The sequence below is a fragment of the Cryptomeria japonica genome, chromosome 8, assembly GCF_030272615.1.
Source record: "Cryptomeria japonica chromosome 8, Sugi_1.0, whole genome shotgun sequence".
Taxonomy (NCBI): Eukaryota; Viridiplantae; Streptophyta; class Pinopsida; order Cupressales; family Cupressaceae; genus Cryptomeria; species Cryptomeria japonica.
Genome location: NC_081412.1, coordinates 140,412,577 through 140,439,400, shown reverse-complemented (window position 1 = coordinate 140,439,400; position 26,824 = coordinate 140,412,577).

Sequence of the window (26,824 nt, the reverse complement as noted above, 5' to 3'; positions counted from 1 at the left end):
AGGGCAGTCCCATCTACATATCATCGATGTATCAAGTTTCCACACAATGGAGTTGAAGTGACCGTCAAAGCGGATCCAAATCCATTCATATATTGCAACAATCTGCAACCTCAATCAGAAATAACAATCCCAGTCAATCGCAAAGCTGTTCCTTCATCAGCATATGTGGATCCTGAATCCTTAAAAGCTTCTACATCCAAACAAGCAGAGCTCAAAGACAAGTTCAAGATTAAAGACATGGGATGTGGTGAGTATATCTTTCATGTTGATCAACTCCCACTGTCTCCTAAGACATTCAGTCAACATGAACAATCTACAAACAATTTGCAATGCCAAGGAATTGGGTATGAACCACCTAGTGTTGTGGCTACTAAGTCTGAATGCAAATCTCCTCTAGTGGTGCAAGCACCTCTTGATATCAATAGTCCTAAGAGTGGTTCCAGCGAAGAATCTATTGAGCATATCTCTAGCCCTCTTGATAACTCACATAGCTTTACCATGTCATCTACTCATTCCATTTCCACTCCACTTCCAGACTTGGATCAACAAGAATTACAAAAGCCCTTACTCATTAGGGATCAAAAATCAAGCTTTGAAAAGAAAAATTTAAAAGTCAAAAATAAAGAAAAGTGCTTCAGTCCAAATCAAAATCAAAAGCTATTGGACTCTACAAAAATCAAAGTCAAGGATAAAACTCATATGAAGCAAAAAGAGCAAGAGTTGATCTCCCCTAACACCAAAATAACTGGGGGCAAAAGTTCTACAATTTTAAGTCAAAAAGCATACTTGTTGATCCTAAGTCTCCATCATGCTATCCTACTTTCACTTCTTTTCACAATCATAAGCCTTCATAACTCATCCACTTGTTCCACACATCCATCTCCTTTTGGCGATACATCATGGACCTTTAATGGAGCTTCCTCAAAGGACTTTGTTATCAGGGATGCCCAAACTTCTTCAGGTGACACGCATATGGGCCTACGTAGTCCACACTCTAGTAATTCTATCTCAGTTCCTTTATCAAGGAAGACAGTCACTCGAGATACACATCATTCAGTTAAGGAACAATGCAGCTACAATCATAAAGTCAAGCCTCACACATTTGAGGTAGGTGACTTGGTTCTCAGAGAAAACCCCAAAAATCAGCAAGACAGAGAGAAGAAGGGCAAGTTCGAACCAAATTGGCTTGGTCCTTACATCATTACAGCAGCATATGGATTTGGGGCATATCAGCTCTCAACTACAGAAGGTGAAACTTTAGAGGATCCTATCAACAACATGCACCTTCGCAGGTTCTACACATAGCTCTTTGGAATATCCTAATTCAAAAATACAAAAAAAAAATTATAAAACAAAAAAATCGTTACTTGGTGAAAACCTGACAAACAGGCGCCTTGTGACACAAAAAAAATTGAAAAAATCAAAAAAAGTAAAGAGAAATAATTTCGTCCAACGGTGAAAACCACTTCGGTGGCGCCTTGGGCAAGTACCATGGTGAAAACTGGGTTCCCAGCGCCATGCGTAGAGACTTTTCTCCTCCCTCCTTCAGGATTCACTTTCATCCTTTCACTTTGCACACACTCACAACCTATCCATCCATAATAAACTTACCCATTCCCATCATGGCTTGTTATTGATCTACCCAAGATTGGTTAGCCATTCATACTAACCCCCCTTTTCACTCCCTTTCCATCCATAATAAACCAGATCCTATCTGTGGCTAAGGCAAATCCTACGTCTAGTGATGGGTGTGGAACTGAAAACATCACATGTTTTGAGGAGTACAGTTTCTTCCAGCTTCCTTCAGTTAGTGATGGGTGTGGAACTGAGAACATCACATGTTTCAAGGAGTACAGTTTCTTCCAGCTTCCTTCAGTCTATCTGCGCACAATCCGCAATAAAGCAACATTTGCATCACAGATCCGCAATAAAGTTTCGTCTTCTTCGCAATAAAGTATCAGTTTCATGGATTCAGTCAGTTTCAGATGAGACATAGCAGCAACAATGGGCTTCAACAAAATCAAATCTTTCAACAGACTCAGACAACATTATGGTTCAGTGTTAATCTATCCCTTTTGTGAAAGTGAACATTGTGACCACAATCAAAGAAGATAAGATGAACTGATACAGAGATGCCCCAAGATGGGAATTATATGCCCCCTCGAGAGATTGGATGAAAATGTCTGAAAAGATTGCAGACAATCTCTCGATAAGAAAGACGGGATAGAATGGACTGATCAGATAAAGTGACAAAGTCACGGGATAAGGAAAACCGACTCGGGAAATGAGAGCTAGGGCAATCTATAAGATAGACCACGGGGGAAAATACATCCTCATTGTCATCTACACCGTCACAAGAGCATAGTGCAGAGCGAAAATAGAGCAGTAGCAGTCAACAGCGATGGCTTTGGTTCATAGATTTGACCGCGTTCGCTGATTCCAAAGGCCAGTAGAGGTAGGAGAGCCAGTAAGTACCACAAAACCTCCTCGTACTTTGATGCATTTATTGTTGTCATTAATGCATGCTAGGTAATGTAATAAATGCACGTTTATGTCATGTAAGCGCGTTTGCGTTTGAAAAGTATGAATTTGCATCTTCTAGGTCAAATCAACAGTTCTGTGATGAACATATGCTGTCGATTGGATAAGCTACTGAGAGGATACACTCAAGCAGGCCCTCTAGGAAGACTAGGATAGATCAAGGCACTTTGTGATGAATAGCGAGTACCAAGATAGAGTACTTTGTGATGAACAGGGAGTACTGAAATATGAGCAGCACTTTGTGATGAACAGGGAGTGCGAATGTGAGTAACACTTTGTGATGAACAGGGAGTGTCACACACGTAGTACTTTGTGATGAACAGGGAGTACCACTAGGATAGATAACCATATGCATTTAGATAAAAAGTAGCATTTTGTGATAAACAGGGAATGCCACTATAACTGACATGATTGATTTGCTTGACTGCAGGAGTATTTGCCGATGCTAGAGTCATGGGAGAGATTCCCGTCGACACAGAGGTTGCGACCTGAGTTGTCGCTCGAGGAAAGAGCTGCCATCGAGGAGATGGGTTTGAGACATGTGTTGTATGTGCCTGAGTTTCGAGCAAACATGGGTTTGCTGACTGTGCTGGCTGAGAGATGGCACTCAGAGACTTGTACGTTTCATCTGTCGATGGGTGAGATGACAGTCACCCTGGAGGATGTATATAGGATTCTGCGGATACCGATCGATGGGGAGTTAGTACCCTACGATTGAGATGGAGACAGGGATGCACTGAGATGAGTGTTCTAGGATCCGGGACTGGAGATGAGGGTGGGACATGTGGCATGGGATACCATGACATGGACAGGATTAGCACTACCAATAGTGTTGGCAGGAGTGATCAGTGAGTTCCTCTGTATCAGTTTTGTACCATTTTGTATAATGATGTAGACACCTGCGGGTGATTGTAGCCATATGATTTTGACATCATTGCATCATGACACTTTATATATATATGTGAGATGATTCATCTTTGCGGCAGCTATATGCATGTGTACCTATGTGATGAGATGTTCTTATGTGATGCTTATGATATGGATGCAAATATGCATATGATGCAATGCAATATTTTTTTATTTTTTTGTTCGTTTATGTTTTAGATGTGATGCATGATGCAAATGTGAATGTATGTAATGCAAATGAATATGATAATGCAAATGATTATTTACCTGATGAAAATGTAAGATGTGCTAACATATGTTGTATGCAGGATGTGATGCAATTGTGATATCTGAAATGCTTATATGTGGTGATGCAGGTGTAACTATATGAAATGCAAATGTTTTTGGTGTGTCATTATACTCAGTCATGTGATAGCGGGCTACGCGGACTCGAGAAGGACGATGGAAGTCAATCAAGAAAGGGGGATGGAAGACAGAAGATATGAACGTGAAAGAGCTTCTTGTGCGTTATCATCATCGAGCTTTATTATGGCAGAATAGGTTATGACAATCGAGGCATATGTTTGACCCAGAAAGTCATTGTACCCGTTTGCATGGAGATAAGACAGCCACAAACAAGGAATGCCCCAGTTCATACTAGACTCACAGTGTCCTCATATCCTTGGACAAGTCATAGCATTACTAAAAGACAATCCACAGACAACAAATGCAAATAGGTGACGATACCCCATCCTCGCCTTTCTAGTCAAAGACATCCTGGAAAAGCTAAAAGACATGTCACCAAAAGATAAAATCAAAAGAAAACCAAGACTCGACACCAACATCCACTGTAGTCCTCAAGTTTAGTGTCTCTTGTCACTTGTATAAGTCTTATTTGATTGTGGTCACAATGTTCACTTTCACAAAAAGGATAGATAGCACTGAACCATATGTTGTCTGAGTCTGTTGAAAGATTTGATTTTGTTGAAGCTCATTGTTGCTGCTGTGTCTCATTTGAAACTGACTGAATCCATGAAACTAATACTTTATTGCGGAGAAGATGAAACTTTATTGCGGATCTGTGATGCAAATGTTGCTTTATTGTGGATTGTGTGCGGACAGACTGAAGGAAGCTGGAAGAAACTGTACTCCTCAAATCATGTGATGTTCTCAGTTCCACACCCATCACTAGACGTAGGATTTTGCCTTAGCCACAGATAGGGTCTGATTTATTATGGATGGAAAGGGATGAAAAGGAATGTTTATTATGAATGGCTAACCAATCTTGGGTAGATCAATAACAAGCCATGATGGGAATGGGTAAGTTTATTATGAACGAATTGGTCGTGAGTGTGTGCAAAGTGAAATGATGAAGAGAATCCTGAAGGAGGGAGGAGCAATGTCTCTACACATGGCGCTGGTGACCCAGTTTTCACCATGGTACTTGCCCAGGGCGCCACTGAAGTGGTTTTCACCGTTGGACGAAATTATTTCTCTTTACTTTTTTCAAATTTTTCAATGTTTTTTTGTGTCACAAGGCGCCTGTTTGCCAGGTTTTCACCAAGTAACGATTTTTTTTGTTTTTATAAATTTTTTTGTATTTTTGAATTTTTTAAATTTTTTTGTATTTTTGAATTAGGATATTCCGACGAGCTATGTGTAGAACCTGCGAAGGTGCATGCTGTTGATAGGATCCTCCAAAGGTTCACCTTCTGTAGTAGAGAGCTGATATGCCCCAGATCCATATACCGCTGTGATGATGTAAGGACCAAGCCAGTTTGGTTCAAACTTGCCCTTCTTATCTCTGTCTTGCTGATTCTTGGGGTTCTCTCTAAGGACTAAGTCACCTACCTCAAATGTGCGAGGCTTGACCTTGTGATTGTAGCTGCATTGTTCCTTGATTGAATGATGTGTAGCTTGAGTGACTGTCTTCCTTGATGAAGGAACTGAGATAGAATTACTAGCATGTGGACTACACAGGCCCGTATGCATGTCACCTGAAGAAGTTTGGGCATCCCTGATAACAAAGTCCTTCAAGGAAGCTCCATTAAAGGTCCATGATGTATCGCTAGAAGGGGATGGATGTGTGGAACAAGTGGAAGAGTTATGAAGGCTTATGATTGTGAAAAGAAGTGAAAGTAGGATAGCATGATGGAGACTTAGGATCAACAAGTATGCTTTTTGACTTAAAATTGTAGAGCTTTTGCCCCCAGTTATTTTGATATTAGGGGAGATCAACTCTTGCTCTTTTTCTTTCATTGGATTTTTATCCTTGACCTTGATTTTTGCTGAGTCCAATAGCTTTTGGTTTTGATTTGGACTGAAGGAATTTTCTTTATTTTTGACTTTTAGATTTTTCTTTTCAAAGCTTGATTTTTGATCCCCAATGAGTAAGGGCTTTTGTAATTCTTGTTGATCCAAGTCTGGAAGTGGAGTGGAAATGGAATGAGTGGATGATATGGTAAAGCTATGTGAGTCCTCAAGAGGGTTGGCGATACGCTCAATAGATTCTTTGTTGGAACCATTCTTAGGACTATTGATATCAAGAGATGCTTGCACCACTAGAGGAGATTTGCATTCAGACTTAGTAGCCACAACACTAGGTGGTTCACACCCAATTCCTTGGCATTGAAAATTGTTTGTAGGTTGTTCTTGTTGACAGAATACCTTAGGAGATAATGGGAGTTGGTCAACATGAAATATATACTCACCACATCCTAGGTCTTTAATCTTGAACTTTTCTTTTAGCTCTGCTTGTTTGGATGTAGAAGCTTTTAAAGATTCAGGATCCACATATGTCGATGAAGGAATAGCTTCTCGATTAGCTAGAATTGTTATTTCGGATCTAGGTTGTAGATTGTTGCAATATATGAATGGATTTGGATCTGCTTTGACGGTCACTTCAACTCCATTGTGTGGAAACTTGATACATCGATGATATGTAGATGGGACTGTGCTCATTTCATGAATCCATGGGCGTCCCAAGAGTATGTTGTATGTGAGATCGATGTCTAGGACTTGACAAACCACATCCTTTGTAACTAGCCCAACTCTGAGAGGTAAGGTGACTGTGCCCTTGGATGAACGCTCTTCATCGTCATATGCCTTGATGGTGATTTTGTTTGTAGAATTCACAGCTTTATCAGAATATCCCAATTGTTTAATGGTGCTCAATGTACAAATGTTTAGACCAGCTCCTCCATCTATCAGGACTCGCTTTATTCGATGTTTGTGTATGAAGGCTTCAATGTGTAATGGTGCATTATGTGGCTGACTTACGGAGGTGTCATCGGCTTCTGTGAATGTAAGGGAGTGTGGAATGGAAAGGTATCCCACCATGGCTTGAAACTGGTCCATGTTCAGATCAGTAGGAACAGCGGTGTCTCTCAAGATTTTGTCAAGAATAGCTTTATGTGCGGGAGATATGCGTAATAGCTCAAGGATGGAGATGAGCGCGGGTGTCTTCCCTAACTGTTCTACAAGGTCATACTCTGGTTTGGTTGATGAAGAAGCGGCATTTTTAGTGGAAGCACCTGGCAAAGTAATCTTACCTCGACGGGTTGTAACATGACATTCAGAGGTAGACTCGGACGAAGATCCCACACCTCTTAGAACAATCCTGGGTCTCTGAGGAGGATTCTCAGGATTTTTGTTCTTGATAGTAATAGTAGAGATATGATTGTCCATCGAGATGTGGTTGATAGTTGAGTCATAGTTGTAAGGTGCTCTAGTATAGTTGGCTTGATCATCTGTGGCTTTACCTTTTCCCTTGTCATGCTTTGGGAATGGTTCCTTAAACATCTCATGTTCTTGATTAGATGAATGTCCCTCAATCTCAATGTCACCTCTATCAATGAGATCTTGCACAATGTTCTTCAGTCGATGGCAATTTCCTGTCTTATGACCCTTGCTCTTATGAAATTCACAATACTCATCATCATTCCACCAATTCGGCTTAACCTTTGGTTCATATGGAGGAAAATCTGGAACTGTGATCACTTTGTTTGCCACAAGCTTTTTGAAGACTGATTCAAGTGGTTCTCCCAATGGGGTGTACTTCCTTCGTGATCTGGAAGTTGTTTGAGTATATACTTGATTGTTTGTAGAACTTGATCCAGAAAAGATAAACTTTGGTCTCACTATATTGGCATCAACCACGCCATCATTAACTGTATTCTTGTTCTTGTTCCAAAATTTTGGTTTGTCCTTTCCTTTAAAGTCATCTTTGTTTTCTTTAAATATCTTGATAACTCCTTGTTCAATTAAGACCTTTTCTGTTGCTAGGCCTTTTTCAATAACATCCTTGAATGTAGACAAACAAGCTTTTCTGAGATCATAGCCAATAGCCTTGTTAACATTTTGTGTGAACATTTCCACCATTTGTTTCTGCGGGATTTCGCAAGAGCATCTGCTAGCTAAGTTTCTCCATCTTTGTAAAAATGTTGCAAAAGATTCTCCTTCCTTTTGTTTAGTATTACACAAGGTAGTAACTGAGACATCTGTTTCTATGTTGTAGGAGAAATGCTGAATGAATGCCTCTGCCAAGTCACCCCATGACTTAATACCGGGAGGTAATTGAGAAAACCATTCCATAGCTTGATCGCCTAAGCTTTGTGGAAACAACCTCATCAAGTATGTTTCTTCTGCCGCTACCTCAATGCAGGCTGTGAAGAATCGTCTTATGTGTGCCTTGGGGTCTCCTCTCCCTCTATATTTGTCAAATTTTAGCGTCACAAAGTGTGCAGGAAATGGGGGCATTGGAATGCTCTTATCTAAGGGATAAGGACATATATCTCTCATAGTGTATGTTGGTTTTGATGTACTCATGTCCTCCATCTTCTTTTGTAGATCTCTAATTTGTTGTTCCAAATTATTCTTGGGAGGAGATTGATTTCTTGTAGCATACCCCATGTTTGAAACACCCATTTGAGGAGGAGCTTGTTGCATGTATGGATGATACTGATCGTAGACATGTCCATATGGAGGTCTATATTGTTGCGGCATATATGGAGCACTTGGCATAACTTCATGTTGAGGGACCCCATATCTGTTTTGTGCATATATACCATACTCAATAGGCATTTCATTTTCCATTGTGTTGCCCCCAATTTTGACATGAGGTCTCCTTGTGTCAAAATTTTGAGGATGTCTTTGAGTATCCACTTGTTTTGATTGATCCATACCTTGAGCATGTAATTGTGCATATTTGTCTGCATAAGGCCTCCATGATGGTCTTTGAGTGTAAGTATCATACGTTTGAGCTTGTGTATGTGGGATTGCTGGTTTTTGAAGCAAAACTGATGGTGACTCAGGCATCATATTATTCGGTCCTCTATTTCCTCCACTATTTGGTCTCCTTTGATCCATGTTGGGTTGAGTTTGTTGTGAGGGTCGACTTTCCATAAGTTGAGATAAGTCAAAATCATGCGGTATTTTAGCTCCACTTTGTGCCATCATGTGTAAAAAGTACCAACGATCTCTCCTCATTATCTCTTCAACCAATCTATTGAAATGAGGATTCATTATGGATTCTTCTATGTCTGCTGATAGTATTGAAGAGTTGTCAACATTGTCATTGTGTGTAGCATTGTTGTTTATAGTATTTGCGCTTTCCACATTTGGATTGTTTCTATAAACATTCATGTCTGGTAATGTAGTGTGCTCAGGATTGTAGAATAAATCATTGTCATACTCATAAGAACTCATGTTTGCGGACTCTTGAGCTTCTTTAGCTATTCTCCTAGATTTTTGAAGGCGGGTTTCAACCATGAACTAGGTGTTTGACCAAGATGTGAGAGACTAGATGAAAAGTGAAAAGAGTATGGAAGACCAAGAGTTGTATGGAATGTAAATGAATCTTGAGGTGTACTTGCAATGTCCAAAGTGTAAGACCAAGTATGTAAGTAGTAGAGTAGGTGTGACTTCCAAAGAGAGGATCGTTTCTCTTGATGAGGTAAGCTGACCTTGACTCTAAGTAAGACCAAATGAGACCCAAAGGTAAGAAACTTTGATGAGGGACCACTTAGCAAAGTGTAGTTGTATGTAGTGTGTTGAAAGAGTATAGTGAGGACAAGCAAGTGACCTTTTTGACTCAAGTTTTTAGACAAGTATGAATGTAAAATGAGATGTAAAGCAATGATGGACTGTATGAGACCTTAGGACAGGTTGAATGCTAGATGAAACCTGAAGAGACAACCTAGGAAGCTCAAGTATTCCGAAACTGATTTTCTTTGTTTGTTGGACTGTTAAAGTTTTCAATTCCTGACACAGACGCCTCTGTATGCTTTACAGACGCGATTTTTTTAATTTTTTTCCAAATTTTTTTTTAATTTTTTTTTTTTTGAAAAAAAATTTCAAAATTCATACAATAATAGCAAAATTGGCGAAAAAAAATTTCTCACCAAAATAGGCCGACTTTATAACCAAAATTCATGGAAATGGCCTTCTGGACGCAATGGCGGGGTCGGATCTGGTCTAGGACGCCTCCAAAAGATGTTGCTCCTCAGATCTGCCTCTTGACGTCGCAATAATGCCTCTTCAAGATGAATCAATGAAGCCCCAATGGCTCTGATACCATGTGAGATTTTGCCAAAATCAAGAACTCAATGAAATGTACAAAATAGAGACACAATATAGGACAAGAATAAGCTATATTCTCATCAATAAAAAATGATCAATAATATCCAATCACATACAATGTAGATGAGCCTGCTTATATAGGCAAGGCTAGGGATATGTGAGCACACAAACATGACATGTGGCTCAATAAGAAACAAGGGTAGGTAGGAAATAGGTGTGGGTAGGTAGGAGAAATAATATAATAGTCCACATGAGGTGGATCACCCATTGAATGTGGAGTGTAACAACAAGATCAACACCATAAAAGGTGGAATTTCTCCTACACACACTATCCCAATGTGGCACAAACACCCAAGTGTCTCATACCCAAACTACTATGAAATGCATTTCCTAAGTAAACTTAAGTAAGTGTAATAATATCCAAGATGAATAATTATTTACCCCAGCACAATCAACTTCACATTCTTCTAGGCATCTATAATCGCTCCTGGATCACCACACTTTGAATTTTGTAACTCATCACGTGTTTGTCACTTCATACTATGCATTTGATCATTCCCAAGATAAACGGTTATCTTTACGCGCCAAAACCGTCTAGAAACTCATCACGTGCAACATGCTTGTGTGGCATCTTCATCACTGATCAACATCTGATCATAAACCATCACAACTGATCTCCAAGCTTCATTGGTTAGGGTTTTGCTTCTCAACTGGTTAGGGTTACCGGTTGATCTTCACTGCTTCATTACCGGTTGCATTTACTATTGGTTGCTATACTACTTTATTACCGGTTGCTATTGACATCAATGACAATACTTCCAATCTTCATGCAATGCCAACATCCTCATCACATGACTCGAGACATCAAAAGTAACATGACCTAAGTAAGCTTAAGCCCTAGAGTACTAATTACTCTAGCATTGTTAATATTATATAATTTTCTCTTATCACTAATGTGGAAAGCTAGTGATAAGAGTTATGTTTCTATTTTTCTCAACCATCATAAGAGAATTTACATCATTTTATTTAAACACACATTGACAATTATATATTGTGTGATTAGGACACTTTTGGCTCTCATATATATGTATTTGTTTCTAAAGGTTAATGATTTATAGTTAGTTTGTACTTGGTTTGATACCTTTAGTGAATTGTATTTGGTGAAATTTTATTTAACACAATTTATTTATTGATGTAGTGGTTATGAGTCTAGTTCTCTATGTCAAGTTGTAATTGACAAATTGGGTGTGCCATTTGTATCATAGAGCTAATCCTTGTATTATGGCTTGATAAAAAATTGAAGGCATTTGTAGTGTTACTACACTTCCTAAAGTTCAGTAAGATTGGTTGTAATTGGTTCTATTGTTTTTTGTGTGTTCTTATTAACAATAGACTGGGATTTCATTATGAAAACTCATTCTAGGAAATTTAGTACACTAACACTTCTACATGTACCACCACATTATCCTAAATTTTCAAATGAAAGTGTAATATACTTCCACTAATAAGTTTGTATGAATGGCACTAATTGAATGTAAAAAAAAAATAGTTTTCATAATTTCAAGAGTCGTTGCTAACGACTAAGATGTAGGTTGGAAGTTGTGATATCTAGACAGGTGTTGTACCCATTTCAAAATATTTTTTACGTCAATTTTCAATCTAATTAAGTTATTTGTTTCCTAAATAGTTGTTATGGAATCAATGTCTCCCATTTTCAAGGATGTCAATGCTTTGTAGGCATCGCTTGTACTGTCATTACATAGCCAACAAAAGGTACTTTCTAATGCATCAAATAAGGCATATATCAAAGTTGGGATGCAAGAAAGTCAAAATTTGTCTAGGCCATGGCAAAGTGGTGAGGATGACTCAAGAGAACTATTTGTTTTGCCAAATTTGATGAAATTACTAAGTACTGAAATTGACTAAGACAACTCAAACAAATCACTTTTTCCAAATTTGCCAAACTGACTAACTATTAAAAGTTCTAGAGATGACTCAAGCAAGTCATTTTTTCCAAATTTGTTAAAATTGACTAAAGCAAGGAAAAGTGGCAAAGTGTCCAAAAACACATGCTTTTCAAGAATCAAAAACTAAGTGGTCATAAACCTTTAGGCACATGCATTTGTTTGGCAAGCCACCTCCAAAAGTGTGTTGCATTAATTTGATTGAGTAGAAGTGGTAAAATCTACCAAAATAGGTTTTTTCTAGCCATAACCTAATTTCAAGTGGCATGATTGCTTGAGACATCTACTTGGCATTGGCTTGCCACCTCCAAAAGTATGCCTCCTTAAAGTAATTAAGTTAAAAGTGGCAAGTGTATCTCAAGTATGTACTTTGTTAATTATAACCCATTCTCAAGTGGCAAGCACCCCTTGGTGCTCATTTTCTAGATTAGATGCAAATTTTCAATCATCAACTTCTAGTTTGCCACATAGTCATTTCAACAGGAAAACAATAATGCAAGAGTCCTTGAACCTAGGGTTTAAATGTCAATTTCTAATCCTCAAAGATGATTCGCAATAATTGGTAAATATATTCAAGGTACATTGAGTTTGTTGTGACATACATCTCCATAATTTGAGACAATTTGGTAGGGTTTAAATTAGTCTTCTTCAACATTTTTTCATCCAAATTGCAAAAATAGAAATTAGTTCAAACGCTTGTAAGGTTTACATCATGCCCCAAACTTAAGACACTAATAGACAACAAAAAAAACATGCAATTTTAATCTACACACACAAGGTATTGTGATGCAATGTAATGGCATACAAGCCAAACAACCACCAATACACCAAGAAAGTTGACAAAAGAAAAAGACTTACAAAAACATGATGCAAAGTCAACATAACAAACTCGAAACACAAGTCCTCATAGAAATGCAAAGCTTCCAAGCAATTTTGCAACCATTATAAAACTTTGGAGCTCCCACATAAATTTGTAGCTCCCACAAATTGCATGTAGACCTTGGATCCCCACAACTTCAAAACTAGTGAATGATCAAAGTTCCCATGCAAGAATACAACCCTTGCAAACTACATATGAACCTCCAATCCCCACAAACAAGATCCATAAGAAACTTTGGAGCTTGTATGCAAATTTATAATTTCTAAAACCTAACACTTGTGGAACATTAGGACTCATGCAAAGCAACTCATGAAATTGCATGCCAACCCCCAATCTCTAATTGAAGTTCTAATGCAACTTTTCACATTTGCAAATTGTCTCCTAAGTTTCATCTTACGATTGCTATAAACTACAAGGCTGCCTCTAAATCTTGCACCCTTCAAACTTGGAACTTCAAAGTTTTGATGCAAGTATGCACACTAGAAAACTTCCTACATACCTCTAATCCTTGCAAGCCTATATTTGTGGGACTTTAGAGTTATAGAAAAAGTTTATCCAACTACTATTGATCTCACAAACGTACAACTTTGGACTTGTCAAACTAGGACTTCTAAGGCAAGTTTGCAAACTTGCACATATGAAAACTACTTCCACAATTTTGGATTCTAACTACTACCCATGGAACTTCAAGGTTCATGAACAATTTTACCCTTGCTAAAATACAAGTCCAAAAGAGAAAATGAAAGGACATAACTTTTTGGTTTACATGATGTACCAAAATAGCCTAGGCCAACACTTAATCACGTGTAGGCTATTCATTGGCCAAATGAGAAATCCCCAAGAACACAAAAACTAAACAAACACAAGTCAAATCTCATATACCTACATGGGCCTACACATGCTAAGAGAGTGAAAAGTAATGGAAAGAAAACAATTACTTATAACAACAACATTTGAACCTTGAATTACAACATACATTCATAACCAAAAAAAATGAATCACAACTAAGTTAATTACATGTTCATTTCCACAAGGGATATAAATTATACGCTCTAATCATGTTTCTACCACCTAGATAAACGTGACAAAATTATACAAAATGTCGTACACATTCAACCCCAACATCAAAACATGCCAAACATAAGTAAAAAAATACCTCACCACTTATGTGGGCAAATTATTTTCCAACTTATACGAGTTTCAAAACAAAAATTACAACTTCCAAATGAAGACTGCACCATCCCAAATTATATATTTCATTAAATTTCCTAAACATGAAACGCTACACAACTAGAGGTTGAAATTCCTTGTGTACACTCTCTTGAGCATCTCTAAGAGATCTACAAGTCAGTAACCATAATTTAACACCACGCAATAATGTGGAACCCTTAGGCCCACATCTTTGAACTAGAAGGCAACTAATGGGTAGTCAAAAAGGTGGTTGAACACATACCAACCACATTTAGCACAAAGTTCTCCAAGAAAGCATAGATAATTAATCAACAATCACTAAACAATGTATGCATATGCCAATTACATCAATGCATAAAGATTTCCAAGAAAGGCATCCATAAGTGATCTATAATCACCAAACAATTTATACAAATGCCAATCACATCAATACATAGAGTTTTCCAAGCAAGGCTTATATAAGTTATTCCCAATCACCAAACATTGTATACACATGCCAAACACATTGATACATAAATTCTTCAAAGCAATGCATATATTAGGAATTCACAATTGCCGATCGATGCATACACGAAGTACCAAATGAGTACACATGAGGATTTTACTAACATCATCAATGCATGTGCATAGGATATCAACATGTCACACAAGGATGCATCCACATACGAGATTGGAAAAACAACACCAATCAAGCACATACTAAGAGATAACATTTCAAAACATAAGCACATAGTTACACATACCCAAACTACATGGCATGGAAAACAAGATTCAAAATAGCAAATATAAGCCCAAATGATTTGCCATTCCATTTCCATAATAAAATTTTATTCCCACAAAATACAAATTACAAATTGCTTTGGAATTTAAATATTTATTTTTCAACTCTTTTTCCATATAAACAAATTTCACAACTTTTTTTAAAGATGGCACTCAGCCACATGATTCAAGACATTTTTGAACTCGAAATCACGTTTGCATTTCTTTTTCACTTTATTCCCAATTATTTTTCTTTACAAATAAAATCCTTTCAATTTCCAAAGTGAACTTTATGCAATATTTCCTCATAAATAGAACGACTAAAATCATCAAATAGAAATTACCAATGTCCTAATGCACTTTTTTTCGTAATATAATTATTTCAATGAAGACAAATATAGGAAGACATTATATTACACAATAATAATTCAATTTTCTAATTAGTAGTATTTTTCGTTTTCCCACACAACAATTTGCAAGCACTCACAAGCATTACAAATATGATTAAATGTGATTAAGCATAGGAGTTGAACGGCCTATACAAGCACATCATATGAATTTCTACATGACTTAAGAATTCAAAATTGATGAAATTGGATTTAAACTCACAAGACCACAAGTGTTATCTCATAATTCAAGTTCGAGGGAGATAAATAAAAGCAAAACATTTTTACCCAAATCAATTCTATTCAATTTATCACTATTGGGGTAAACTATGTTAACACACTTAATGAAAACGTCAAGCATATATGCACAACCAAGATAGTCAAATCACAGTATATAGCAACCAATACAATAATATCCAACAAACAATATCAACATCTATGTCTTAAAATACCATGATTTAGATATAAAGAAGCATACTAATCATCACAATGATAAACTAAATCATTTTAACATAATCCCATAAATTAGAAAAAACTGAAGCTAAAACACTACAAAGCTCAAATATATAAATTCACACATGAATTTATATTATTACCAATACAAAACAAAACATCATTAGTAAGTACAATATCATTAACAAAGCTCAATCGAGTAATAAATGAAACACAAGCTCTTGGGGTCTTACATCACCAAGACAAGGTGAGAGGTAGCAAAGGTGGACATTATAGTTCCAATCATACAAATTGCAAATGTCTTCAACGTGTCAGGTGTTTGCTATCATAAAATTCACACCACAATAGTTATTAGCTAGTCCTCTAAGGCTTGACACCTTGGGTTTTCAACAAATATCCTTTCACACAATGTGTTAATATTTTAGTTAATTTTGCAAGGTTTGAAGATCCATTCCTCAACAATTTGCTTCTTGGATGCCTAGAGTTTCATTAATTGCTTTTACAAAGTTGTCAAAGGCTTTATATCAATGCCATAGGCATAAATGTTGCTTGCAACCTCACATATGTTGTAGAATTTTAAAGGGTTTCATCAAATTTGTGAGTCTTTGTTCATTTACAACATAATTACATCATTCAAAACAACATAGAGAAGTATCTTTCCATCAACAATATTCATCTACAACAATAGCTCTATCAAATTTTGGTCATACACAATCGTTGTTGGTTCAATTTCTAGTTGAATTTAAAGCAAAATTTCATGCAAATTTCAATAATTTTTCCAAAGTTTGAAGACTATAGTCTATTTCCTTGATCACAAATTTTTGCATACTTTATAATCATATAAGCATCACTGACCAAGGATTTCATGACTAAGGGATCCAATCATTAATCTGCTAATATTGTAAAAGTTGAATTAAGTTATGTTTTCAATCAAAAAAGGCTATGCTTTTCCTTCTTGTGCTAACGTTTTGTAACATTAAAAATATAAAATTGGTATAAGGTAACAAGAGTTTGCAAAGAAAACACAAAGTAATTATTTCCTTAGATCTTTCTTCAAAACACTTCAAGGTCATCATGTGGAGTTTGCCATCAAGAGAAAGATGAATTGACCAAGGTTTTCATGACTAATATTGTAAAAGTTGAATTAAGTTATGTTTTCAACCAAAAAAAGCTATGTTTTTCCTTCTTGTGCTAAAGTTTTGTAACATCAAAAAAAAAAATTGGCATAAGGTAACAAGAGTTTGAAAAGCAAACACAAAGAAATTATTTCCTTAAATCTTTCTTCAAAACACTTCAAGGTCATCATGTGGAGTTTGCCATCAAAAGAAAGATGAATTGTCAAGGTTTTAAGTTTCTTCAAAAGATCTATTATGCCAAGTGAAGATTGCATCAAAATCACTAAGATTTCAAGTTAGCTATTTCGAGTTAATATTCTTTATAAAGATGTCCTATTTTTGGGCAAATAGTGGAGAGCTTATTTTAGGTTGTTTTAGAATGATTCTATCTAAAGCATTGTTTAGAATGTTTTTATGGTTTAAAATGCTTTGTTTTCAATTTTTCATTTATTTGTACAATTTTGTTTTAAAGACGATATTTTTAGAAATTAACTATTAATGTATTAAATATCAAATTTTAGCTTTTATAAAGCTTTAAATAAGTTCTTTAAGCATGGTTTCTTAATGTTAGTAGATGTAATGTTTATGCTGACAAAATAGCATTCAAATGTGGAATTTGATTTTTAGTGTATGTGTAATTAGCATATTATGATTGGATTGATGAGATTCAAAGCGAATAATAGTGTTAGGATTTGTATTTGAATTATTGTTCATCTTAAGTTGTGCATTTGTATACAAATTATCCAATCCCTAAAATCTTGAGTTGTTTGCAACAAAAGTAATTCATCTAACCAATTTTTCAGTATGCAACCTTACTATTTAATTTTTTTTACAGTGGAAAAGTATTTGTTGTGTCTTTATTAACCGTTGTCTCATTTAATTTCAAAGTCTCTAAATATAAAATATTGCCTATGTGAAGAGAGTTGATGTCAATTTTGTGCTCACACTTGCGCCAAAACAAAGGGTGGAATTCATGTACTACTTTCGCAAAACCCCAATAAATTATTGTGCATAGTGCTAGTAATTATAGATGTTTTGATTAAGTAAAAACAAGTTTTTGAAAGGAACCCGAACCTTTTACATAACAGGAAATAGATACAGCATTAAAGCATAATAAAACCGTGCATGATCACCTTAACAAAAAACAGTTCCCAACCCAACCAAAAAGGGAACTCAAAACACATAGAGCCACAAAAAGACAGCAAAAGGAAAGCGAAAGGACAACACAAAGACAAAGACAGAGACCGAGACAGCTAAATATTTTTCATGATATCTTCTACATGAACCACCATCTGCTTCATGTTGTCCGCAGAGGTCTTCAAATCATCCATCTCGCGTCCCTTGATATCACCCTAATTCCTGGTGTTGGCCCTAGTTCTCTTCTCATGACCTTTTTTCTCCATCTAGTCCTTGTCGCCCTCTTTATCTTTGATGTTATCAAATCTGTTAATCAAAATATTCATGTTGTCCACAGAGGCCTTAAGAATCTGGAAATTTTGTTCAGCAATCCTCTTCACAGTTAATTCCATCTTGTCGATTCTATTGACCAGGTTTTTCATGGTAGTTTCCAGCCCATTCGCCTCTTTATTCCCTTCATTTCCTTAACCTTCTTTTCAGAATCAAGAATTTTACCCACCATAGCTTCAATAGCTTCAGCATTGTTGATCGCAACCACTAATTCTTTAACATTTTCAGAAAGAGGCTTCTCGCCTATCGTTGCATTTTTTATAACATTAATATAATTCTTCAGGTTGCTGATATCTTTCACAATTTTAATAATAGTATCATAAAATCCCTTAATACTATCATTATCCCCATGACAGTCACTAGGATTTCCCCTTTGATTCACTTGTCCCTGATTCTGCAATCCTTGAGTACTCATATCCTCACCACAACCCACATCCAGAGTCTCCTCCTCCTCCTTACCCTTCACATTGTCATTTTTTTGCTCCTCTGCATCCTCATCTGAAACTATCAAAACATGTTTTTTAGTCTTGTTAGCTCCCTTGTTGGTATTCTTGTTCCTCTGGGTTTGTTTACCGGTTCCCTTTCCTTCCTTACTTTTGATGAATTTTTCCTCAAAGGACTCGTCCTCGGAATCCGAGAAATTAGAATCAACCACAATCCTCTTTATTTTCCCCTTATTCCTCCCCTTTTTGCTAAGATCCTCCAATTCTCCTTCAGTTTCCGAATCAAAGTTGAAACCACTATCCTCACTTTCCGTGTCATCATCCCTAGTATTTTTACCTCTAATTGTTTTCTCTATGGTTTTCCCTTCCAGCAATTTGTAAACTAAAACCATAAGTCCCTGATGAAGAGCATGATCCCCCTGAGTGTCTTTCTGCATTTCTTTGATGGTGCGATCCATGGAACAAGCTAAATAATAGGGTAGGCTTACCTTTTCACCATGGCGGAAGTGGTTGAGTAGCACGAAATGGTGCACGTATGCCCTCGTAAATCTTCCATCCAATGTAATGTAGGTTATGGTAGCAAACAACACGAACCTCCATGGCCTACAGATGCGCTTGGGGGAGTGGTAGGAGTTATCCACTTTCACCATTTTCTTCTTTTCACCATCCGTGATAGGAAATCTATCTGCTGCCTTATCAGAGACACTACGATCTCTATAGAACTTAATGCCCTCTTTCACCATCCCCGTAGCTTCTACAATGATGTCTTCATCCACCATCATCATCTGGGTGCCCACCAGAACTTTGCCATTCTTCCAATTCTTTATAAAATATTTGGTAATTGTTGGGTCTTTACCACAGAGCTTCTGGATGAAAACACTTAAGCCCCCCTCTTGCAGAATCTCCCAAACCTCTTTGTTCTTCTTCCAATCCGAACATGAGGTTGGTTCAAATCTCTTTTTGTTCCCTCCCATTTTTCCTTCAAAATCACTAGAATTCCTAATCTTTACTGTGATATTTCTTCTCTGGTTTCTTTTCTTGCTCTGAAAAACAACCCAGAATTTGTGCCCTATTAATATGATAAGACTATTAAATAAATTCTCATCACCGTCACTGTGAACCTTCATCAAAAAAGGGGGAAAAGCATTAGGAATTATGATTGATGATGCCACGTTGCCTCATCTAGATACGGTCCAGTTTGAACAAGGATTTTGTCTCGCACGCAAGTTTACTCTCTCCATTAATAGTAATGATTTTCTCTGATCGGCAAGCCAGGTTGGCTGCCCAGTCAGCACACGAGTTAGCTTCCCAGTAAACATGTGTGAAAACACACATATCGAAGGTTTCACTTATTTTCTCCGTTGCTTTAATAGCATTGTTTATAGACCATGAGGGAGGGAACACCCTATTCAAACAGTTTATGATATTCAAAGAGTCACCTTTACACCATACTCTGGTACAATTGGCTTCCTTTGCAAGCACCATCCCATGATAAGCCGTCATGGCTTCAGCAACATGATTAGTTTGACTGCCAATAGGAATACATTTAATGGTTTTGCATTTTCCCCATTCATCCCTTAAAACCACACCACACCCCGCATTGCCAAGGTTACCCTTTGAAGCGCCATCAAAGTTGATTTTCATCCAGCCCTGTAGAGGACTTTCCCATTTCACACCTTCTCTAGGATTAGCCTAAAAGATGTCTCTTCCCTTTAATCTCCAATTCTTGAAGATAATATGATCATCCTAATCTTTGGGGTTGGCTATTCCACCCATGATGTTGATATTCTCCACTGCATTTCGTTTGATTTTTTCAAAAATTATTTGAGCCTTAGATGCCTTCTCTCTGAACACTCTTTCATTTCTCTCTTTCCATATTCCCCAGCAAATATGAGGTAAAACCAATCTCCATAACAAAATTATAGACTTATTCCTTGAGGGATGATGCCAAGAATTAAAAACCTCTTGGACAAATTCCGAAAAGACCTAACTAATATTGAAGTAGTCCAAACATCTAGCCCAGATATCAGCAGAGAAGGGACAGTGGATGAACAAGTGGTTGATGGTTTCCTCATTCTGCATGCAAAGAAGACAAACACTAGGCATACAAAATCCTCTAATTTTGAGGTTATCAATAGTCAAAATTTTATTTTGAAGGACACTCTAGAAAAAAATATTTTGGGAATTAGGCCTTTCACCCAAGCCTTAGCCCAACAAGGACTCTCCAAGTTAGAAAACTGCTGATTATAGAGAGAGGCTACAGAGAATTTACCATTTGCAGTGAGTTTCCAAATTAGCTGATCATCATCATCCACCACCACCATCGAATTCATAAGTTTGTTCAGATTACCAAGGGAGGGATCAACTAGGGACAATTCCTTCCACTGTCCATCATTCCAATAGTCACCTACCATAGTGCCATATTTTTCCTTACACTTATTCTGAAATTTTCCCCAATCAGGACTATCACTCAACGGGGAGTCAAGCAACCAAGAATCTTCCCAGAATTTAATGGAATTATCTTTCCCCACCTTCTATTTCACACCTTTGGCAATTAGATCTCTAGTTCTAGTAACATTTTTTCAGATATTAGAGACAATCGAGATGTCTTCCGCATTGAGGGAACTTTGAAGGGTAGGATATTGTCTTTTGTACTTGTTGTCCCATATCATTTTCCATTATCCATGAGTGTTACAACCTCTCCATATCTGCTTAGCCATAAGAAACTCATTCATGTCTCTGATTCTTCTAGGCCAAGACCTCCCTTTCTTATAGGTTTACAAACCTTATCCCACACAATCAGATTCATTCTCTTCTTCTCCTCAACCCCTGTCCACATAAAATTTCTTTGAATTTTTTCAATGGCCTCTGCAAACTTGGCTGGAATTCTAAAAAGGCTCATGGCATAAAGAGGAATACTCTGAAGAGTAGATTTCAGAAGCTAGACCTTACCAGCTTGGCTGAGCAGAGAGCCTTTCCATCCAGCTAAGTTCCTATGAAATTTATCCACAAGAGCTCCCCAAAAAGTATCAGGAGGGATTTGACATAAAGGAAGCCCAAGATAGGAAGCGGGAAGATTCCCCAATTGACATCCCAAAATGTTACTAATTTTTATCTGTCTTCTTTCCGAAGTATTGATGAAATAGACAAAACTTTTAGACCAATTTAGTAATTATAGATGTTATCAATAGTCTACTATTTGGATTACTTTAGTGTACAAATGACTTCCTCTCATAGTTCAAAGAGAAGTTTTACCTTACGTACCATTTTGATTTTTCTTGCAAAAGAAAAACTAAAACACTAAAACTTTTTGGCACCATGGAGCACAAAATAAAAAAAAACTAATATCATAGTGGGAAAGTTAGTCATACCATCTCCATATTAGAATTGTTTTATTATAGCTAATAAGATCTACACTAGATGAAGATGGAGAGCAAATCTTATTGTCTTGTTTTTAAACCCTTAATCATTATCCTCCAAGTGAAGGTTCGTATTCAACAGTTGTACTAGAATTTATTGAGTTTTTCTATGTTACAAAAGGAGCCACTCCAAATAATGGGTTATTGAACAACAACTACAACAATTATACTCTTTTGCCTCCATTGCCTTGAGGAAACAACAAGGGTCCCTTGACACTTGCAATGTGTCATGATTTTCCATATGGCCCAAGCAAAAAAATTGCCAAAGTTTCATAATAATGGAAACTAACATCCAAATGATCATATTTCAATCTTCATTACATGTGGTATTATAGGAGTGTATCTCAAAGATGTTATACTATTTGTTGAAACATTGATGGAAGTTGCAACCAAAATATTCCATCATCTTGTTCTAAGTTCACTCACTAGCTATGACATCATGCACCAAAAGTTTAATCTAATTTTCTTAAATGCAAAATTATTGGTTTCTAATTTTAGCCAATGCTAGAGCACTTGTTGTATATAAACTAGTTGTTTATTTGATTTCAAGTCCTTGAAAAGAACATATTGTTTATTAAGGGAGAACTGATTTCAATAGTATTCTGATACTATTGGGTATTTTGACCCCCATTACAAACAATCGATATCATATTACAATAAAGAAATCTAAGACTAAGTGTTTAGAAAATTATCAACAACACTTGCAAAATGTATCTAACATGTACAAAAGTAAATGGAACACTACACATCCACAAAATTATATGACTCAAAGATTTACATGGGAAATCATTTATAGAGAAAACCCACTACCAAAAGACCTTGTTGTATTGAATCATTAATTCTAAATAATATAACTATGAAGATTTAGGACATTTTTCCAAACTTGATTTTGTACCCACTAGTCGGGTGTACTTACTAATCTGCTAACCTACATTCCAAACCTCCACAAAATAGTTTCAAGATACTTCCTATGATTTAATCATAATTTATTGCTAGTCCTATCTCTATATACCTCTAACCAAATATGCATCTAGCAACACCTAAGCCTTTCATATCAAATTTACTAGACAATTGAATTTTAAGTGCCTATATTAATGTCTTATTGTCTAGAATTATTAGCATACCATCAACATATAGAATAATAATCTAAATGCGACCATTTACCTTCTTGAAGTAGATGTAATGATCAACAACACATGTCAACTTGTGGTTCCACATACGTGGGACTACCTTAATCTAAGAGATTTAAGGCAAGAGATTATTTTTCATGTTCAGTTTACTGAGGTAAGTACGACTATGCAAATTGGTCTTTTGTACTTGGTGTAAAGAAAACTTTTTGTGCCTACCTGTGGATTTTCTTCAATTTTTACTACTCTTCAATGATTGTGTCATTAAGAGCCTTAGCTCATTCACAAGAAAAAATCGCAATTTGTAAATGATATTGAAATCATGCATAATCGTGCCATTTTTTTCTCTAAGGTGTTGTTAATTTGATGGTATGAGATTTGTGCAAATTTTTAATGGCAAAAAAAAAATCTATTGTTCAGTGATTCACCTTCTAGTTTAGTCTTTCATAGTAAGCAAACTGTAAGGACCTCCATAATTTCAAACAACGTAATTCACATAAATCATAGAAAAAATAATAAAATAAAGCATTAAATATTTCACGTCCAAATATATAGAATTGGAGACTTAAAATTACATTTAAACATATAGATTTAATACACAACCTATACCAAGACTGAACATAAGGAAGCATGTTCCTTTACAATAGATCACAGGGTCAATTATAATATACATAAAGAGCAAATCATGAAGACCATCTTGACAAGAGCTCCCGCCACCTATCTAACATGGCAAGAACATTGTCAGAGCACATATCCACCCTACCACAGAGTATTTACACCTCCCCGGAATCCTTCATGATATGAAAGATACCCGACCCAGCATGAGGTAGACTAACAATGTGAATCTAACAAGAGTGATAGAATTTGGTGTAATATAACATATCTACATTTAATGCTAATGTAATGCTATAATGAAGACACAAGATGCATTAACATACATAAATAGGAACAAGAAAATGGAGCGGAATGGAGCGGAGCGAAAAGGAGCAGGAATCCCAAATTTCAAATTGGGAAATGGCGAAATTTCTGGGAACGGCGGATTTCCTGGAAACTGTTGTTCCCCTGGGATCGAATCTGGCACGCATGCAGGAGGTCAGACATCTCAAGGGTCAGAAGAGGACAAGGAAACAGCAAAACCGGGAGAAGATAAAGATTCAATCCTCAGGGACCCACACGACAGAGGAAAATGGAAAAAATGGTCCTCGCTCTTTGGAGTGAAGCCACTGGTTAAATCTGGGCTTCCGAAAGTTACGAACATCTCAGACCCCGTCTCTGGTCTGGTTGCTATTTCCGTTCCGGACAAAGTGGTCGATATGACTGTACCTGGCCTATCGATGACCTTAGTGGGATGATTCTCTGGCTTGAGGCCCAACATTGATGATGTTAGAAATTTCATAAGGAGAAAATGGATGGTAAAAGGACAAGTGGAAGTGGCGGCACTGCCTAGAGGGTTTTTTACCTTCGCCTTCAACTCCAAAGAAGACATGAACAAAGCTCTCTGTGAAGGCCCCTAGATGTTCGGCAAGTCTTCCCTGGCTCTCCAGAAATGGGCCCCGAATCTCGTCCTGGATGAATCCTTCTTCGTTTCTGCGCCTGTATGGACACGCCTCCCGGGTCTCTCGCTTGAATAATGGAACGAGGAAGTTTTCAAGGGCATTGCGAAATCCTTTGGAGAACTCTTATCGATTGACTTGATAACGACAGTTAAATCAAGGTTAGTCTTTGCTCGCATTTGCGTAAACGTTAACCAAACGAGAGATATGCCTCAATCCATAGATATCATATCTAAACTAGGAAAATGGTCCCAAGCTATTGAATATGAATCTCTACCTTTTGCCTATTTCCACTGGAAAAAATCGGGGCATTGAGCAAAATCTTGTTCGCTCAAGAAAGGCAAGGAACCTAAGTCAGATAGTATCCCTAAGAACAAAAAGATCTGGCAAATGACAAACAAAAAAGTAAATTCATCAATATCCGAGAGCAATCAAAAAAAGGATGCAACGGAACATATGAATGAAGTCAAGAGGACTGGGAGTAGTAGCAATGACAAACAAGATTGTGTTTGCTCCAATGACCTTCCAGAGAGATCCAAAGAAGCAGAGCCAAGTACTGAGTTGATCAACAAAAGAAGCCCAGTAGCCCAGGAGAATGAAACTGTAAACCAGGAGAAGGATGAATCCATTCCGGACCAGAAGGACGGATTAGCTAGCCAGGAGAAGGAAGATCCATCTCCGCCTCTTCTCTCCCTAAATCGGCTGACTCAAACTTTAATGACTTTAATGAAGCCCAAGACCCTTCTGATTCTGAGCCCTTATTGCTCTTAACTAATGGAAGCCCCAAGCCACTCCAATGTAAAACCCCTCCCCAAAGAGTAATTTTGTTGGATGAAACCCTCCGGATTTCTGGGTCGAGAGAAGGAAAATTGAACAAGGAGGATCTCAAGGAAGGAATCTCAACTAGAAGCAAGATTAAAAAAAAGGCAGATGTTGGAAACCAAAATAAAAAGTAGGGAAGGCCATCCCTAAAATATCAAAGGGAATAAGAAAGCTGGAAGAACCGTGCTGATGGAGTGCTCCATCGAGTCAGCCCTATCCCCAATTAAAATATGAGGATTATATCCTGGAATATCAAAGGGCTAAACGCCCCCCATAAGCAGGATGTGTTACGAAATGTCATCAGAGATCATAAACCAAATGTGGTCCTTGTTCAGGAAACCAAGATGTCTAAAGAAAAAGTTGAAAGGATCAGAATTTTCAAAGAAAACGGAGTCATAGGAACTAACTTGGAGGGTGCCTCTGGAGGAACTGCGATCTTTTGGAACAAAAATACTATAACAGGAAAGGAAATCATCTCTGCCTTTAATAGGAACTCAGTTTTGCTTGAGCATATTAAGGACAACTTTGTTTGGGTGTTATCTAACGTCTATGCTCCTAACTCCAAATCTGGGAGAGCTAAATTCTGGAAAAGCCTGGCGGCTGACAGACTCCAGTTTGCTGATCAAAGCTGGATTATCATGGGAGACTTCAATACCCCACTCAGAGACGAAGATAAGATGGGAGGAATCCCCCTACATCTCAATGGAAAACAAGACCTTATGGATTTCATTAATGATCAAGCTCTCATTGATGTTGATCTCCAGGGCATCAATTACACCTGGACTAATAGAAGAACCGGAGCTGATTTGATTCAAGTCAGGCTTGACAGATCCTTAATTTCTCCTGACTGGCTTTCTAAGTATAGTTGTTCCCTTGGTTCTGTTATCAAAATCGGTTCAAATCATTTCCCTATCTCTTTTTTTGCCAACTCTTTTTCGGCTAAGAGAAATATCCCTTTCAGATTTGAAAAAGCTTGGCTCTCCCACCCTTCTCTAGAAGCCTGCATTACTGAATGGTGGAACTCTGAAGTGGAGGGTAAGGCTCTCTTCAGAATTGCTAAAAAGCTCAACATCATAAAAGCCAAAATCAAAATCTGGAACAAGGAGATCTTTGGGGACATATTCAAGAACAAAACTCAAGTTAAAGCCGACCTAAAGCTTGTTCAGGATAGAATCCAAGAGATGGGGTTGTCCGAAGATCTCAGAATGGCTGAAAATGATCTGCTTACTAAATACCACTC